Source organism: Meriones unguiculatus, chromosome 1 (genome assembly GCF_030254825.1).
Source record: "Meriones unguiculatus strain TT.TT164.6M chromosome 1, Bangor_MerUng_6.1, whole genome shotgun sequence".
NCBI classification, from domain to species: domain Eukaryota; kingdom Metazoa; phylum Chordata; class Mammalia; order Rodentia; family Muridae; genus Meriones; species Meriones unguiculatus.
In genome coordinates this window covers 41,329,950-41,347,991 of record NC_083349.1, presented here as the reverse complement: position 1 = coordinate 41,347,991, position 18,042 = coordinate 41,329,950, and the positions used below count along the sequence as shown (strand labels likewise).

The window sequence follows — 18,042 nt, the reverse complement described above, 5'->3', positions numbered from 1 at the left end:
GGTTTTGCCAACCCTCTTCTTTTATGGCGGCTTCGTTACTCAAATTTTATCGATAAAGCCATTGTTGAACTCACCCTAGGGGTCAGGAAGTCACCACAAGTGCAAACTATCAAACCACATGTGTGTCCCTGTCAGACGGTCCCCAGCCTAAAGACACTGGAATATATTCAGCACAGACGCTCATCACCCAGGAACCCCCATAGTGTTGGATCTACGCTGGGAACTGGGAACAAAAGCAAATACGGTTTTTACCGTTTCCGGTGTATAAATACAGGCAAATGATGAGTTTTCTGTCCCCTACTTTTTATTAGCAACAAGTAGCTTTTTACAGCGTTATTGAAAGGATGGTGTTCTAGATACATACCAGTTGTGTTTTTCAGCTAATAAACACTCTGTAATTGTAAGTCAGAAACATGAAGACTAGAATTAGAAATTGAGACATTTATGACGTGAGAGTTAAAAATACGACGGACTTCAAAGTGACACAAATAGGCATTACTTGGCCTGTTTTCACGATGCACTGAAAATGTCTGGGTATGAATGTGTGTGCACATGTGTATTTGTATGTCTGCAGGAGAGCATGATTTTACAGTCATACAATAAGCATATAATAAAACACCATTTTGTTATTTATAAAAAAAATGTGCAGGAATGTCTTAACGGCCGCATGTTTGAAGAAGTCCACGAGGAAATACTTCATTTTTGCCTTCTCCTTAGAATTTAGTACGTGTTGCTATAATGTGGCACAGAGCAGGAGGGGGAGGTGCTGCGGAGAGAATTTGGAGAAGAAACAGTTGGTGAAAGTGTTGGACTATAAACTCTATGGCCAAGTCAAGGAGCTGGCTCATTTCCTTGGGAGAGACGGATGACCCAGACATCTTCAGAAACTTAAAAATAATACGAGGTGGCGACAGATGACCAGCTGTTCGCCATGGCTAATGAATATGTAATTTGAGGAAATAAACTCAAGCTGAAGGGGAAGAGGTTCAGCTTGGCTGTCAGGACTGCTTCTCACAGTGATGTTTCTACCAGCCCAGTAAGGATAACCTGTTTGTGCTCTTCTAGATGTCTCTATACTTGTAAGGATCAAATAATAACTTTAAAATATGGGTGAGGATGTAGAGATTGAGTAACATAGTGTCTTAAAGTATTTTTCTGTTGAGAGAGAGAGAGAGAGAGAGAGAGAGAGAGAGAGAGAGAGAGAGAGAGAGATCATGTTCAGGCTAGTGGGTGGTTAGATTTCCCTCTAGTGGTGCAGAAAAAAACTGCCCACATTTCACAAATCTGCCACAAAGAAGAACGTTATATAGGCTATCTAGTTTGTTGTTGTTGTCACTGTCCTGTGTGTCTCTCTGTGGAGTGTGCATGTGTGTCTCTGTGTGTGTGCTCACACATGTACCCATGCTGTGTATGGTCGAACTTGGGTGGTGGTGGGTGGTGGGGATCTGGACTGAGGCCCTTGTGTCTGCCCAACAAGCACTTACCCACAGCCATCTCACCAGCCCTGTTGTCCAGGATTTCTTATATTCCTGTTGCCTGAGTTGAGTTACTTCCTGAGAAAAGCCAGAACAAAATCAAATGAACCACCAGGCCCACAGTCCTCCCTTCTCTGGCTTTGACACTGAAGTCTGGACCTGACCCAGCCGTTCTGTGAGTTATTTCCCTGGAGCTGAGAGGCCTCCTGGATGGCCAGGAGTCTGATGACTTGTGAAGATCTGCTTCGGGCTGGGAGTTTGGCTGGCGTTTCTCAGAGTGTCACACACCAGTGCTGCTTAGACTTTGGATAATAGGCCCTTTCCTCAAACCAGCCTTTGTGATGGGAACTCTCTTCAGGGTACTGCGTGTGTGATGGCCCTGCCCATCCTCAATTCACCTTACCTAAAACTTGTGAGAAAATAGAGAGGCATGCCCCTCATGTCAGTCCTACAACAGAACCATGTCCTCTAGAGCAGTATAAAGAGAAGAGACCTTTTTCCTAAATCTCATGACAGAGTCTCAAGTTGACAACATGTCAAAAAAAACCAAAAAACCCTAGTGTTGTTAAGAACACACAGAAGAGGTGAACTTGGGTTTTGACCTTGGTATCAGGTTGGGTTTAGCTTAAGGTTTTGGAAATCCTAAAGGTAAAAAGAAAAAAAAAAAAAAAGGAGATGTGCTGTTGTCAACTCGACATGTGGAGTTCAGAACAAATCCCAAAGTAGCTTTTAAAGGAGTGTAGAGAAAACATAACATTTAAATCTTTTCCTTCTGTTGCTATCCTGGTTTTCTCAAATTAAGATGCAGTTTCAACTCTGAAGAGGTTTCTCTCGAGCCTCTGCTTTGCTGTGTCCGAGGCATACGTGTAACCAGCCCTTGGTTAACCCTGCACTGTTTGTGTCTGCAAAAGATCTCGCTTACTCAGCCTCAGAAGAAAGCATGAATGAATGTGTACTGGTCATCCAAGGGCAGAAGGTCACTAGTCACAACTTGTCCTCCCAGGTGAATGGGTCTGACGAGCTGTGGCCAGCACAAACTGGCTTTTCTAGCATCATGTTTGTTCCAGCCCAGCAGTACAACACCACAAAATTTCAGCCCCTTTTCACAGAAAGCTGCAGGAGTCTCGTGGCTGCGGGTGGTGACTCAGGCTTTCTTGGGAGCAGTGTCTTTTTGTGTGGCTAGTAAATCATTGGCTTTGCCTACAAACAGGAGTGTATCACGGAACACGAAGGCTAACGGGACTGGTCAGTGGCTGAGACCTTTGGTGGAAAGCCCTGCACAAAGCATAATCAGCTGGCACCTAGCTGGCGCCAGGCTTCGCCACGGTGAGGCACCAACATGGGAGACAGCACCCTTTGTCGGAGAGGAAGTCAGCTGGCTCAGCTCTCCTTAGGCTCTTGGCTGGCTTTAAGTTTGCCATCCTGGTGCCATATTGAGACATCCTGTGCAAGATACACATCGGGGGAGCCTCCCGTTCTTGTCTGTGCCTCCTAGGGATGCTGGGATCCAAGAGGGAGTTCAGGGTGGGGGTAGGGGCCGGGGTATCTTGATGGCAGAATGCTTATGTCTTAGGAAGAAGGAAAGTGAAGAAAGGGTAATGAACATCAGGTTTGGAGTGTGAGGGAGGGGCTCACCTCTGAGCACACCTGTTGTTGGTAGACATTGTCACGTGGGGTGCTGGTTTGGTTGGCTGGAACCTGTGTCCTCCATACTTCATGGTTTAGGAATAGAAGTTAGATGCGACTGTGAGAGTGGCTTAAAATGATGGTTCTGTTAACGTTGGATTTGAAAGAGCCAGTTCAGGAGATAACTGCCAGTGATGAAATGATTTATTCCATAGAGTTCTGAACAGTAGAGAACACACATGCCACACGAGATCACATGGAGTGTACACAGGGCACCTGAGAGAACAAAGGGAAACCTTAGGCTAGGCAGATAATTCCATCCCTGCTATTTCAATAACCTCCCCATCCATGTCCCAGCCCCCAGCCAATGCCATCCGCCTTAACCGTCCTTATCTGGGCTACCTTCCATCCATAATCTTATAAATACTTGCTTGTAGTCTTCATCTGGATCTTTCCACACTATTATTGGCCCATATGGTTTCTTCTCCATGCTAACCCATTGTGGTGTCCTCCTTCCTTCTCTCTTCCTGTCTGTCTCTCTCCTGTGATTCTCTTGAACCCAAAGCTTGGGACTCTTAGCCACACCTACCCCATTCTGCTCTGCCCAGGTTTTAGCCTTTAATCGGTCAACCAGGTGTAATGTCTTAGTCAGGTTTACACAACAAGGATAGGTTTATCCAGACAGTGACCAGGTCTTGAGGGCCAGTAATTAGTATCAAAATAGAAGCACCACACCAACCCCCAACAAACCTCTATTTATTTTTCTGTTAAAAATGTAGGCTAGGGGAGTCAGGCTTGGTAGTGCACGCCTGTAATCCCAGCACTCTGGGAGGCAGAGGCAGGCAGATCTCTGTGAGGCCAGCCTGGTCTACAAAGTGAGTCCAGGACAGCCAAGGCTACACAGAGAAACCCTGTCTTGGAAAAACAAAACCAAACAAAATTTGGGCTAGGCCAGGCAAGCAAATTTAGGACTAGTTAGTTTGAATAATTACAGGAAACTCCATTCTGGGACAGAGAACCTGTCCCTAACTGGCTCAGGTCTGGCTTTGGGAGCTTCAGAGCAGGAGAATGATGGCCTAAGAATGAACCTAATGAAGTGACCTAGAGGGCCTGCAAGTACAGTGCCCTCTAGTGTAAGCTGTGGGGAACCTGTAAGACTTAGCCGGCTCTGGGAGGGCAGTCATATCAGTGAGACACTGAGATATCAAAGTATCAGGATAAACATAGAGGCTGAAAACAGTAAATCCAGCCAGTTCTTCAGCTGGCTAAAATTTGAGATGTTCCAACAAGGGTCTGGTGGGGTTTTTTTGTTTTTTGTTTTTTTGGAAACATACAGTCAGCATTAGATGGATGGTCTCCGGATCAGAGGTCAAGCTTCAAATTCAGGAGTGTGGTTTTCAGCCCTATTTCTTCTAGTTCCCAGTTCCATAAGACCACACAGCTGAGCTTGTCTTATTGGGTGTCATACTATCAGTTAAATGGGACACTCAGATACCTTTTATTTTATGAAAAAAAAATTATAATAATATGGGCTGGGGAGATTGCTCAGTGTTTAGATCACTGGCTGCTCTTCCAGAGGACCGGAGTTCAATTCCTAGCCCCCACATGGCAGCTCACAACCAACTTTAACTCCAGTTTCATGTGGCCTGACACCGTCAGGCAGACATACATTCAGCCAACACATCTATGCACATAAAATAAAAATAAACAAATAATTTATAATAATGTTATTTGTGTAAAAAGTCTACCCAATTCATGGCTCATGAATTTGCTTAATGAATGCCAGTTTTCCTCCATTACTTATGTTTTTAATAACAATGTGGGCAAGATTCTGCCCACATGATGATAAAAGATTCTCTGGATAAATAGTAACATTTTTTAAGAACTGGAATTAAGCTGCCATTAGCGTCTAACTGTGTCTAAGGCACCTTCTGTGGGAGTTGATGACGTTTGAAAGCCTGGATCTTACAAGAGGTGCCAGGCCCTGTGCCATGGCATTCTCCTCATGCTGTGCTGGGGGGGAGGCTTTGAAATGAACTTAAGAGTCCTTACTAGCTCACTTTTACCATCTTTTTGTTTCCTCACATGGGTGGATCACATTCACCGTTGCCCTGGCTTGGCTCAAGGTATGATGAGTTGGGCATGCTCACTGATCCAATTTATCTAAGAAAACCTGCCATTTGTCGGCCATTTCTAACACATGAGCATAAATGCTAGAGTGGGTATGAGATGGAGGGTGGGTCATCCAAGGAAGAATTTCTGAAGTCTCTATTGCTGGCTACCGGGCATGTGCTTGTTAACTTTACAGCCGAGCAGAAAAACCAGTCTCCTAGAGCAGGGGCCAGCAAGCTTTCTCCATTAAGTTTGTCGGTAAATCATAGGGCTTTGGTAGCTGCGTTAGTTTGCAAGGGCTGATGTAACAGAGCGCTGTAGGCTGGTGGCTTGAACGAGAGAAACTCAGCATCTCACAGTCCTGGATAGAAGTTCAAGATCCAGGTATCAAAAGAGTTGTTGCCTTCTATGGCGGTGTTTCTCAGCTTGGGGGTGGGATGACCCTTTCACGTGGGTCACTTGTCAGACATCCTGCATAACAGATATTAAACGATGATTTACATAGTAGCACAACTACAGTTATGAAGCAGCAACGAAAGAGTTTTATGGTTGGAGGTGACACATGAGGAACCGTATTACAGAGTCACAGAATTAGGAAGGTTGAGAACCACTTAACCAGGGGCTCTGAGGAAATGGGTTGTTCTGGGCCTCCCTTCTCAGTGTGAACACAACTGTCTTCTCTGCCTCTGGCGTTATTTCCCCTCTGTGTGTTTCCATGTCCAAATCAACCTCTCTATATAAGAACATTAGTCATGTTACTCAGCTTTCCATCACCGTGACAAAATACATGAGGTAATCAACTCATAAGGAGTAAAGATTTGTTTTGGCCCCTGGTTTCAGAGGCCTTCGTCCATGGTTGGTTGACTCTACTGCCTTCTAGCAGAGACAGCATATCAGGTGGGAAACACGTGACAGGGTAAAACTGCTTCCCTCCTACTGGGCAGGAAGCAAAAAAAAAAAAAAAAGGAGGGAGCAATTGTCACAATATCCCCTTTGATGGCAGGTGCTTGGTGTCCTAACTTTCTTTTGCTAGACTCTGCTTTCGTGTGGACTAAGTGCCATGGACTGAGACTGGGATTTTAAAAAATGGGCATTTGGCAGACATTTGAAATTCAAATAACAGCACAAGCCATAATAGAATTAGTGATCTTGGTTTACCTTGATGATTTCGGTCTCCAAGGACGATAGCAACCTATGGCATGGCGGTTGGAAGTACAATGTAGGGATGATGGGGAGATGGGCACAGTCCAACCCGGGACACTATTCACATGGTCTGTGTGCAACTTCTTGACTGCTGCAAAAGAAAACCTAGGCATGTATTGTTGTTTTTAAAAAAAATCTCAATCATTTCAATTTTACCAATATAGACTCCGGAGCCAGATGCTGGGGTGAAAGCCTGCCAGCTCAGAGAGGCAGAGAAAGCACCCTCCCTCCTTAGCTCTGAGCAGGACTCTCTCTTTCTCCCATGCCTGCTCAAAGATCCCTCAAACTCAATGTCCTTCCCTTCTCCTGACTGCACACCTCTCTATCTGGCCTCTTGACTTTCTCTTACTGTCTATGGTTTTTTTCTTAATAATCCTATGTTTACTTCCTGTCAACTGGTTGCTTGCGCTGCCTCTTAACCTATGGTTGACTTTATTTAATCTTGTTTACAATATTTAAGCAGAAAGCTCTTGGATTAAAGGTGTGTGCTAGGGCTGAGCCGCAGCACAATCACAACTAGAAACAGTTTTTTTTTTTCCAGTAAATAACACAATCTTGATGTTCACAGTGTGATCAAATATCCTGGAACAATACACGAACAGATCAGTGAGGCTGGGATCCCAAATAGAATTATATTATGGGTGGCTGCAACTTGAATTTCAAATTTTAACATGCCATTGATGTATTCGATATTTTAAAAAATCAGTTTAATAGCATAAAAACTGTTTTTTAGTTCATAGGCCAGACCCACACTGAGCGGAGGCCAGGTTCAGACCAAGGGCTGCATCATGTGACCTTTGCCGTACAGTGCCTGAATGTGACAGCTACAGAGTTTCAGGTTGCATTAGTGATGCAGTATCCAAATGTCTTTGTCTAAAGTCTTCGTTTTATAAAAGGTAAAATTGCAGGGCTGGAAAGATGGCTCAGAGCACTGCCTTTTCTTCCCTGGGACCTGGGTTCCATTCTCAGTATCTACATGCCAGTTCATAGCTGTCTGTGACTTTAATACTAGAGGATCCAATACCCTCTTCTGGCCTGTGTGTGGTGTATAGACATATATTCAGGCAAATACAGATGCCTTAACGGTAACTCCTAAATCCACTTCCAAAGTCAGTATCTCCTACAAGCAATGAGTCTGTCCTTGCTTTCTGTACTTTGCTTTTAGGCATAGCCTCAGGAGCTATAGTCAGGATGGCCAGTGTGGCGTTCCCAAAATGCTAAGACACTTTGATGATGTAGTCCTGAGATTCTGCAGCTGTACGTGTCATGCTGGCCTTCACCCTGTAGGTGTTTGTGCGTGGGTACATCAGCTGTCCATGCGCACTTGTGTTAGCTTTGTCTAATTCATACTGACGGGCTTCAGAATTTGCAGTTATTGAAAATTCACCTTTAAGAAGTAAAAATTGATAAGGGACTACAAAACAAGCATTTTTTTTTAATGTTTATCAAATGACGTGGAACTTTCACTACCTAAAGAATTCTTGATTCGAGGCAGCAGGCAGCTGGTTAGAATTGCAGGCTCAGGCCCCCTCTGAGACCTACTGAGCAGATCCGTACTGTCAAAAGCTGGCAGGTGACTCATGTGTACTTAAAAGTTAGAGAGGCCTTCGGCAGGTGACCTTTGAGATCCTTATTTCTGCCTCAGCTTAACAGGATTGGCTCTCCTTCCTGATAAATCCTCAAACGCCAGCCCAACCACCATGTGCTTATGGAGGTAACTGGCCTCTGCCATTTCTTCCCACGGCTGGAAAATTACCAAGAGTGTAGAAAACAATCCAACAAGCGAAGTATTTCTGAGGATCTTGGAAAACACATCACTGCTTTTCGGGTCAATTCACAAAAAGGGAAACAAGAAGATCAGTTTCACTTTGCGTCTCCATGGAAACCGTACCTCAGTGTCAATCCACAAGTGAGCTTGTTTTCTTTGCTTGCTATCTTAGCTAAGCTGGGAGATTCAAAATAAGCCCTGGATGAAGTGAAGAAACTTCTAATTTGATATTTTTCCAAGACACGGAAGTCTTGCTAAATTTGTTGGTAGACAGTCTAGCACAACTTGCATTACTAGGAAAAGGGCAATTATTTAAAACACTTAGGGTTTGTATGACAGCTGACTCTTAAAGGCACAGAACGTGAAAAAAAATCCACGCCCCTATGATTAAGTACACTCATAAAATGTACAGTGGTTGTCTGTGGACCCCACTGATGGCTCTGTGCTGCAGGGAAGACTCCTTTGCCATGGTGGGTGTCTCCCCATCTTTTTTAGTCCATGGTATGAATGAGTGCCCTGCTGTGATGCCTGCTTCATGAGACTCAAGCAGCCTTCGTGGTAGGAGTTCTCCAGTCTCTGTGCTTCTGGCCCTCAACCCAGAAGTTGAGCTAGCCCGTTCTCACCATAACCATCCTTGCTGATGCTCTAGGAAGCTGGTGTGTCCGTAAGGAACATGTGCTCACAGATGTGACACTCGGACTCCACTGTTTTCACCATTGTCTGGTCCAGTTGCAGTCTGAGGGTGTTGCCTGTGGCTGGTTCCAGGGATCAGTGCAGGGGACAAAAAGCAGGCTGGGCACATCCCTGACAGCAGAGGCTTTCATTCAAAGAACTGAGAACTCTGATATTCTTAATCTCTTTCTTATCTTATATTTCACTGGAAAAGATAAATCAACTTTACTTTGATAAAGGGAGGAGATAAAGGGAGATGAAGATCGTGCCGTAGTTAGATGAAAGGTTTTCTTGGTTCTTCTTACGATCTTGGCATGCAGGCTTCCTTCTTCAAGAAAAACAGTAATAGTGTTCCTTGGCATATAGCCATGTATTTGCTATGTAGAATATTATGGGTCTCTACATGCCATATCTTATTCCTACCTCATGCCAATGACATTGGTAGCCATAGCAAGCCATGTTTTACATATGAGGAAACGTTGGCCCTGAAAACCTCAATAATCTGTGGGGTACAAATAGTACAACTGGTATTTGAACCTAGATTCTGGACACAAGCCCACCATCTTAACTATGGTGTTGCACTACATGACACCAAAAAGGAGAGGAATGCTCCTCCACCTCTGAACAATGACCTGGAGTACCCAGAGTACCCTTCAGTCTGGTATTAAATTACCAAAACCAACCCATCCTCCAAGCACCTTCTCCTCAAGCACCACAATTCCAGACTAGCAGGAAGTCAGGTCTAACTCTGACCCCCTTTGTCTCCAAATCCCCTCCAGAGGACTAGCCCTCTTAGAAAGCCGCATCGTGTAGGCATGAGGACTAGCACACGAGATCAGGCTCTGGGAGAGCTGCTGTGCAGAGATCCTGCTAACTCTTCCCAAGAGAAGCAGTGTTACCAAGTCCAGGATGGCCTCACCCAAGGTTGGCCTGAAAGGACATGGTGGTACTGGGCCTCCAACATGGAAGCAATGAAGGTTCTTGCCTTGGCCTTGGCAGTTCTTCGGGTGGGAGGAGAAAGGAGCTGGCACCTTCAAGGCTTCATTCAGTAAAAACTCTCCAGGGCCTGGGCAGCTCAGTTCAGCTCATCCTTCTCACAGTAGTTTGTCTTTGTTTCTTTCCCCCATTTTTTCTTTTGTTTACAAATATTTATTTATCAAAATAACACATACAGTTTTCTGTTTTGGTCATCTTTGGCTTCTAACTTAAGTATCAATAATAAATCAAAACGCACATATTCCAGAGGAATGATTGACCTACCAGTAACATCCGAATATCTCTTTGCAGTCTACTCACTCTTCGTTTGACTTATCCCTATATTTCTCCACTTGACTTCCACCATTTCTTCTTCATATTCTGTGGTCTATCCATACTAAATATGTGGCTCCTAGTATTATCATTTGCAGATGTTTAGAGTTTTGCTATTGTGATGTTTTGATTTACAAAGAACGTTTCTAGTACCTTATAATTTTTTTAGTTACCCACCCATTGGAAATAGACTATTTGACAGGAAAGTATATATTTTTTTCTTTTTCACAAAATTCTCAAAGAATAAAAAAAATATATTTACCTAAGAAAATAATCACAGACTGTCTCACAGTGCTTTTTCAGGCTGTAGCATAGCCTAGGGAAGGACTGGGGTACATGGGGACAGTTGTAGATAACAGTTTTATATCTGAGTCAGTTCTGAGTAGTCCATACTGAGAGTTTGCATCATTGGAACAATGTGGTGAGAGGGGCAAATCTCAGTCCCCTCCCCACTAAAGGTTTCTGGGCTCCATGTATAACCTGTCAGACTTCCCTAGTCATCTTCAAGCTCATAGTGAGACTATGTGTTGAAAAAAAGAAAAAATTTAAACTAGGATATTCTAGATTTTTGGATATATAATTATCCAGGTATAATCCATGTTCACTTGCTCACTCACTCACTCACTGGCAATATTTTACTGCCTCTGCTCCATTATTGCTTGTTCATGGTAACAAACCCAGAGACCAACTAACATAGGCCCTGAGTGTGGATTGGCATGAGTTTAGGACAGTAGAGTGGGATGGGAACTGGGGGACACTGGTCTCTCTCCAGTTATATTTATATGTGGCATTAAGGTTGTTAGATTTTCTGATCCTAAAAGAATAAAAATATTTGGATTTTCATATATATTGTTATTTTTAGAGCTGGCAGTAACATGACTACAAAATATAAAAAGCCTTGCATGAAAAATTTCTAGCTTCAGGTAGCAGTAGTCTGGTTAATTCAAACTGTCTGAAAATAAGACGGCAAAAACAAACCAAAAGACTTCCATAAAAGCATCCTTTTGGGTATCGGACGGGTCTGATGCTCTTTGGGTGGATGACACCTAAATGAACATCTGTACAAAGTCCCAATTTATTTCTAATATCAGAGATCAGACCTCTACTCTTGCCTGATGCGTCTAAAACAAAAAGGGGGAACTGTAGAGAGCTGCGAAATGCTATGCCTTAAAGATGGAGCTGGTTTCTGCCTTCCACCTTCCCGATGGTGAGTGCTCTCTGTCATGAACAATTCCACATTTGGCTAAGGCTGAGGATCTGGCTTGCTTCCATGTATGTGGACCTATCTGCATTGCCCCCGTGGCACGCCTGGGTTGGCTACCCAGAGGCTATTTAAGCTGTGGGCTGGCTTTCCCCGGGGTCCGAGGATTGTTCAATGTTCCTGAATAAACTGCATTGAAAAAAAAATATAAAAAAAAAAATAAAAAAAAATGGAAAAAAAAAAAGCATCCTTTTGGAGGCATCCATCAACACTGGTTCCATAAGGCAGTAACAGAAACAAGGGAATAGAGTGTTGGAAATGGGGCAGGACCCTTCTGTCTAGGACATTTGCCTGTCTGAGAGAAATGCTAAAGAACTAGGTGACAGCAAGAGGGCTCAGGAGGGCAGCCCACCTTATTACTGCCCAGCTCTGCTAGGAAAAGGATTAGCTAAAGAGGTGCAGCGAGACAGACCTGTGGCAGCTTTATGTAGCTGCAGGAAAAGCAGGTAAAGTTCCCACCAAGGCAAGAGATCCTCAGGGCAACCCCTGTTCCAGGTGTCAAGACAAAGGGAGCCATGATAAAGGTGGGGAGGAAAGAGTCACAGCCCAAGAACTACTGGATCCCCCAGAAGTTTCACAGAAGGAGATGAAGGAAGCCGACAGTAGCAAGATGGACAGCAACCAGTTGAAGTCTTCAAGTCACTTAAAGAGACAAAGCATCACGTACCGTAATCAGCAGACCTTATAGACATCTACAAGAGACCCCCGGTGTGGGAGTTTGTCTGACAAGACTATAAAGCACTTATTTTCATTGTACTCGTAGAATTCAAACACCAGATAGAAAGTCATCAGCAAATAACTAGAGATTATTGTTTTTGAAATCAAAATGTTGGAGGCTGGGGAGATGGCCCAGCAGTTAAAAGTACTTGCTGCTCTTTCAGAGGACCCAGAGTCAGTTCCCAGCAAACACAAAGTGACTCATAATTGTCTGTAATTCCAGAGGATATAACACCTTCTTTTGGGTTCCTTAGGCAACAGGAACACATGTGGTACGCACACAGAAAAACAGACAAAACACACACATAAATAAAAATAAACAAATCTTTAGAATACAAAAAATCAAGATGTTAAAATTTTTAAAGAACTGAAAATGATAGCTCAGATTAAAATATAATAGTTTCATCCACAACAAAAGAGATTATGAACTTAAAATATTCCTGAAGAAACTAGATTACAATACAGCTGGAGAGAGGGGCATAGAAGAGAGAGGGTGTGAGCTGTGAAAGTCACTTGAACAAGTCTAACATGATTAATTAGTTTCAAAAGGGAAGAAGAAAGCACTGGGGTACAAGCAAAACCTGGAAGGTCATATGTCCAGTGGAACTAGAGGGCAAAACTGAGGTACAATTGATGATCAGTTCATGTCTAGATACACCAGACTGAGGCCAGAGAAAACGAAAGACAAACATGGAACTGTTTGGTTGACAATTTTTAGCAGCAACACTGGAAATCAAAGGACTGAAACAAAACTATTTAGAGTCTAGAATTCCCAGTGTGGTGAGACTCTTCTTGTAAAATGAAAGCAAATGGAAGGTCTTTTCCAACAACTGACACAGAGAAGTAATGTATGAGTTGAGCCGCACATTAAGAACCCTCCCCCAAATAGTGTTGTGTCGGGGAGGCATTTTCCCAGATGGATTTTGGAATAAAGCACAACAAGGAATAAAAGCAGAGAGGTCAGTGTCCTGCATGGTTTGGTCCTGAAAACCTGACTGAAACTAGGACAGACACACAGACAGAAAAGCTGGAACTGGGTGGTCTGTGCTCAGTGTGATGACAGGCACCAGCTACAGGAGCACCCCAAAACCAGGGGTGTTTACTTGATACATCTGACTCAAGAAAGTAGATGTATTATACACAGATGAATAAGGGGGAGGGGTGGGCTTGTGGTACCCAGCTGAGCAAGAGGCAGCTTTAGCTAATCTGGGTAGGAGGTCTCTATTGGGAGTAGCCTTAGTCTGTGGTCATTCCTGAGGAGGAAGCTGTGGCTGATAGTTTCTGCACACACCTCAACATTCACGCATATAGGCTCTGCCATCCTTCTGAGCCTGACAAGGGAAAGATGTTGTTGCCATTTGCATGTTTCTAAGGCACCGAGGTCCCTGGCATGGCTGTGCCCATGCAAGACAATGCACATTCACTCGGCCCCTCACATTCCCCACACAAGATATTTTCAAAGGATGCAATATAAAAGCCGTGTCAAACAAACAAAAAATTCAGAATTTGAGCTTTTTAAAACTGAGAAGTTTGTGTATGTGTGTGTGTGTGTGTGTGTGTGTGTGTGTGTGTGTGTCTGTATTCGCACACCTAGTAACCAAAACAGCATTAGTCATTTCAGATAAGGTAGACTTTAAGGTAAAACTCATTGCTAAAGATAAAGAGGGACTCTTCAAAATAAAAACCAGGTTTAATTTCTCCCAGGAAATATAAATGTAAAACTCCAAATCAAAAGACTGGAGAAAGCATAAGAAAAAAAGCGAAGACATCCTTATTGATCCTAGAATATTTCTAAATATATCAGTGATTATTAGAGCAAGCAAACATACTGTTAGTGCTAATATAGATTAGTTAACACACCCAACTTAATGGGCATATGTAGATACCTCACCAAGTGACATAAACATAAAATTCTTTTCATGACACCGGAACACATGTAAAAATTAACCATGGGCAGAGAATGAAAGGGCTCGGACACTATCGCAAAGGCAATTAAGTTAAAAAGCAAAGCAAAATAAGCACAGAATGCATTTGATAAAACGTGGCACTCATTTATGGTCAATATTCTAAAAGGAACAGGAGAAGTCTTCAGTTTCATGAAACAGTAGTGCCAAAGAGAGCCTGCCAACAGGCTTATTATGTACATCAGGTTATTCTCAGAAGCGCAAACATCAGTGTTACATATAATTCAAGTAGATTAAATTTAATAAACCTGTGTGTGGTTGTGACAGTTTACAATTCTTTCATTTTACATGTGTGGGTATTTTTGCTTGCATGTATGTCCATTTATCACACATGTGCCGTGCCCTCTGAAGCCATAGCAGGTTGTTGGATTCCCCTGGAGCTGGAGTTATAGCCGTTCACAATTATTTAAGGGCCAATTTCAAATGCCATACCTGAAGCAGAACCCTTTCGCAGGACAGTCTTTCAGATAACTCTTAACCAAACAAAAAGGCTCCTCTCTGTTCCAGAGACGGCTGCATCTACCGTTGTGGTTCCAGCCTCATCCCTGAGACACCATGGTAAAGGTTAGATAAACAGATTTATATTGGTTACCAGGTTATCCACTCTGCTGTCTGGCAGAGTGGATATTCTGCATGGTCTAAGGTTCCAGTAAGACTCTACCCATGGCAAATTCAGCCGCACAGTCAGGGCTGAGAACAGGAAGCCTGTCATCTACGGGAAGCCCACCACCATCTTCCAGGAGTGAGATCCCGCTAACATCCAATGGGGTGATGCTGGTGCTGAGTGTGTGGTGGAATCTATTTACATTTTTACCACCTTGGAGAAGGCTGGGGCCCACTTGAAGGGTGGGGCCAAAGAGTTGTCATCTCTGCCCCATCTCCTGATGCCCCCATGTTTGTGATGGGTGTAAACCAGGAAAAGTTTGAAAATTCATTCAAGATTGTCAGCGATGCTTCCTGAATCACCAACTGCTTACCCCACCCCACCCTCAGCCAAGATCAACCCTGACAACTTTGGCACTATGAAGAACTCAGGCCATCACTGCCACCCAGATGACTGTGGATAGCCCCTCTGGAAAACCATGCTGTGACCATGGGGCTGCCCAGAACATCATTCCTGTGTCCAGTGGTGCTGTAAAGACTGTGGACAAGGTCATCCCAGAGCTGAATGGAAGCTCACTGGCATGGCCTTTTGTGTTCCTACCCCCAATGTGTCCTTCATGGATCTGACATGCTGCCTGGAAAAAGCTGCCAAGTATGATGCCATCAAGAAGGCGGTGAAGCAGGCATCTGAGCACCCACTCAAGGAAAGCCTGGGCTACACTGAGGACCAGGTTGTCTCCTGTGATTTCAACAGTGACTCCCACTCTTCCACCTTTGATGCTGGGGCTGGCATTGCCCTCAATGACAACGTTGTAAAGCTCATTTCCTGGTATGACAATGAGTACAACTACAGCAGCAGGGTGGTGGACCTCATGGCCTACATGGCCTTCAAGGAGCAAGAAGCCCTGGACCACCCACCGCAGCAAGGACATGAGAGCAAAAGAGAAGCCCTTGGCTGCTGAGGAGTCCTGGTCCCAACTTAGCCCTCAATACTGGGCATCTTCCTCACAATTTCCATCCCAGATCCCCAGAATAAGGGGAGGGGCTTAGGGAGCCCTACTCTCGAATACTGTCACTCTACCCCCAAAACCAAGACAACAACAACAGACTTCGGAAAAGAAAAAGTTTCCTATATATGGATGAGTGGTTATAGCCCAACTTCGAGGCTCAGAGCAGAGCACTAGCAAGCCCTGTGACTCTCAGCCTGTTAACATGATGCCTCTGGACTTCAGTTTCTTCATCTAGAAAGTGACAGAATGCCATCCCCTCAGAGGCCGTTATTAAGATGAGCCCAGCACAGGGATTCAGAGCAGTGTTGGATTCACAGTGGAAACTTCAGTGTCCACTACTGAAAACTTTTGGAGAAGAATCAAAACGTCAGAATTCAAAAACAAAGCCAATACTTCAACTCCCTGCCTAGCTGGAGGCAGTTGTATTGCCTGTGAGCTAAGCCCAGCCAGGTGGGGGTGGAGGGACATATTTTCTCATGTCCAGATCTGCTTAGGGAAGAGTGAAAAGGCACCGCATGTGTGGAATCCTACTGGTGCACTTACATATGTACTTGGGTGAGGCCTCTTGGCCCCCTCACTGACGGAGTATTGACCACAAGGTAGGATGCTGCTGAGAAACAGGCTGTGTATACATCTGCCTTCCTGGTAACCACCGTGCCAGCCTGGTTTTTTAATGTCGTTGTCAGCTGTGGAATGTGTTGACCAAGAGGACCCCTGCTATGTGATGAGTTGAGAAAAAGATCCCTTCATCCATACTCATTAGCACTAATTTGCAAGAACAGCTCTGAAATGCGGCCTGGTGTCAGTTTAAAGGCAGACGGGGTATGGTTTGCAGAGCTGAATTTTAATTGCTGGCCCGTAGAGAAAAGAGCCAGCCAGACATTGTGTATCTGAGAGGTTCTTGATGCTTGCAAAAGTATCATGACTTAAAACTGCCTGGAAGCATTTGATAATAATATTATTAATGCATGAATCTCTACCATTAATTGAATGTTTACTGTGTGACAGGCACTTTGCTAAGTACAGTCATGTATCATCTTGTTTCATGCTCCTGACTCTGGGCAGTAGGAGCTATTATTAGATTCCAATTTGGAAAGTAAGGCACAAGAGATTAAATGCCTTATCTAGTTTGCACTCAGGTTGGAAATAGTGCCAACCTCACCCTATATGGGCAGTCAACCCACTCTCTTATGGAGTGTCCTCTATCATTCAGCTCTTAACTCTTTCCTTACCTAACAAAACACCATGACCTTGACTGTCAATATCACTGATCTTAATTTAACCAGCTTCCTCACCACTAACAACTCACAAGGCTGGGAGAAGAAAACCTGCCTCTTTGTTTTTTATTTTATGTGTCTGAGTGTTTTTCCTGTATGGATGGATGAGCGACACTTGAATGCTTGGTGCCTGTGAAGGCCAGAAGAGGGCATTAAATCCCTGGGTACTGGAGTTATGAATGGTTGTGAGCCACCATACAGGTGCTGGGAACCAAAAGCAGCAAGGAACCTTAACTGCTAAGCCAGATTCCAGCTGCAAACCCACCATTTAATGTAAGACATGCCGAAGATTTGGTAGCCACGTTTTAAAACTGCCCTACTATTTGTATTATTTAATGTGTTAGTCAACTTTGCATCATTCTGATGAAATTTCCCAGATAAGTTCCCTAGAAGGAGACATGGCATATTTTGGCTCACAGTTTTAGAGGGCTCGGGACTGAAGCCCATTGATTTCAGGACCTGGGTGAAGGTGTGAGATAACAGTGACAGCACGGACTGCCCACCTCAAGGCTAGAGGGCAAAAGCTAAAGAGAAGGCTGGGGTCCCACACTCTCTTTAAAGTTCATGTCCCGGTGATGACATGACCTCCCACAAGGCCCCCTCTCCCAGAGGTGCCACTGTACTGAAGACCAAGACTTTAAACACATGGATCATTGGGAAGCATGTATCTCTGACCTATAGCAGTGACCTTCAGGGTATCCAGTATAATAAATATGGGCCCAGGTCTAAGAGCCAAAACCCTTCAACAGCACAGAGGGTCTAGCACACTGTCTCTTTCCTCATAACTTCTGGTTTGGAAATTGCTTTTGAGATGGCATTTTCCGTTACATAATAGTGAATAGTGATGTCGCCAGTCAGGATGAACTGAATGCTGTGGAAAACTAACAACTCCAAAATCTTAGTAGGCGGGTATGAAAATGAGGTCATCATGGCTCAGTTTGGAAGGCTGCAAGTCCAAGATCTGGCAGCCCCATTTGTTCTGCCTCTGGGCCTGCCAGAAGATCGTGTCATAGCAGGTACAGGTATCAAATGAAGGGATCCTATGT

General features: G+C 44.1%; 1 protein-coding gene and 1 pseudogene across 1 annotated transcript in view; both read left to right on the top strand.

The window, feature by feature from the left end:
* Positions 1 to 18,042, top strand: part of Pgm5 (phosphoglucomutase 5) — a 159,921-nt gene that overhangs the window by 136,249 nt on the left and 5,630 nt on the right. The gene's annotated exons all lie outside the window — the stretch shown is intronic.
* LOC132653761 (glyceraldehyde-3-phosphate dehydrogenase-like) lies at positions 8,125 to 15,671 on the top strand (annotated as a pseudogene).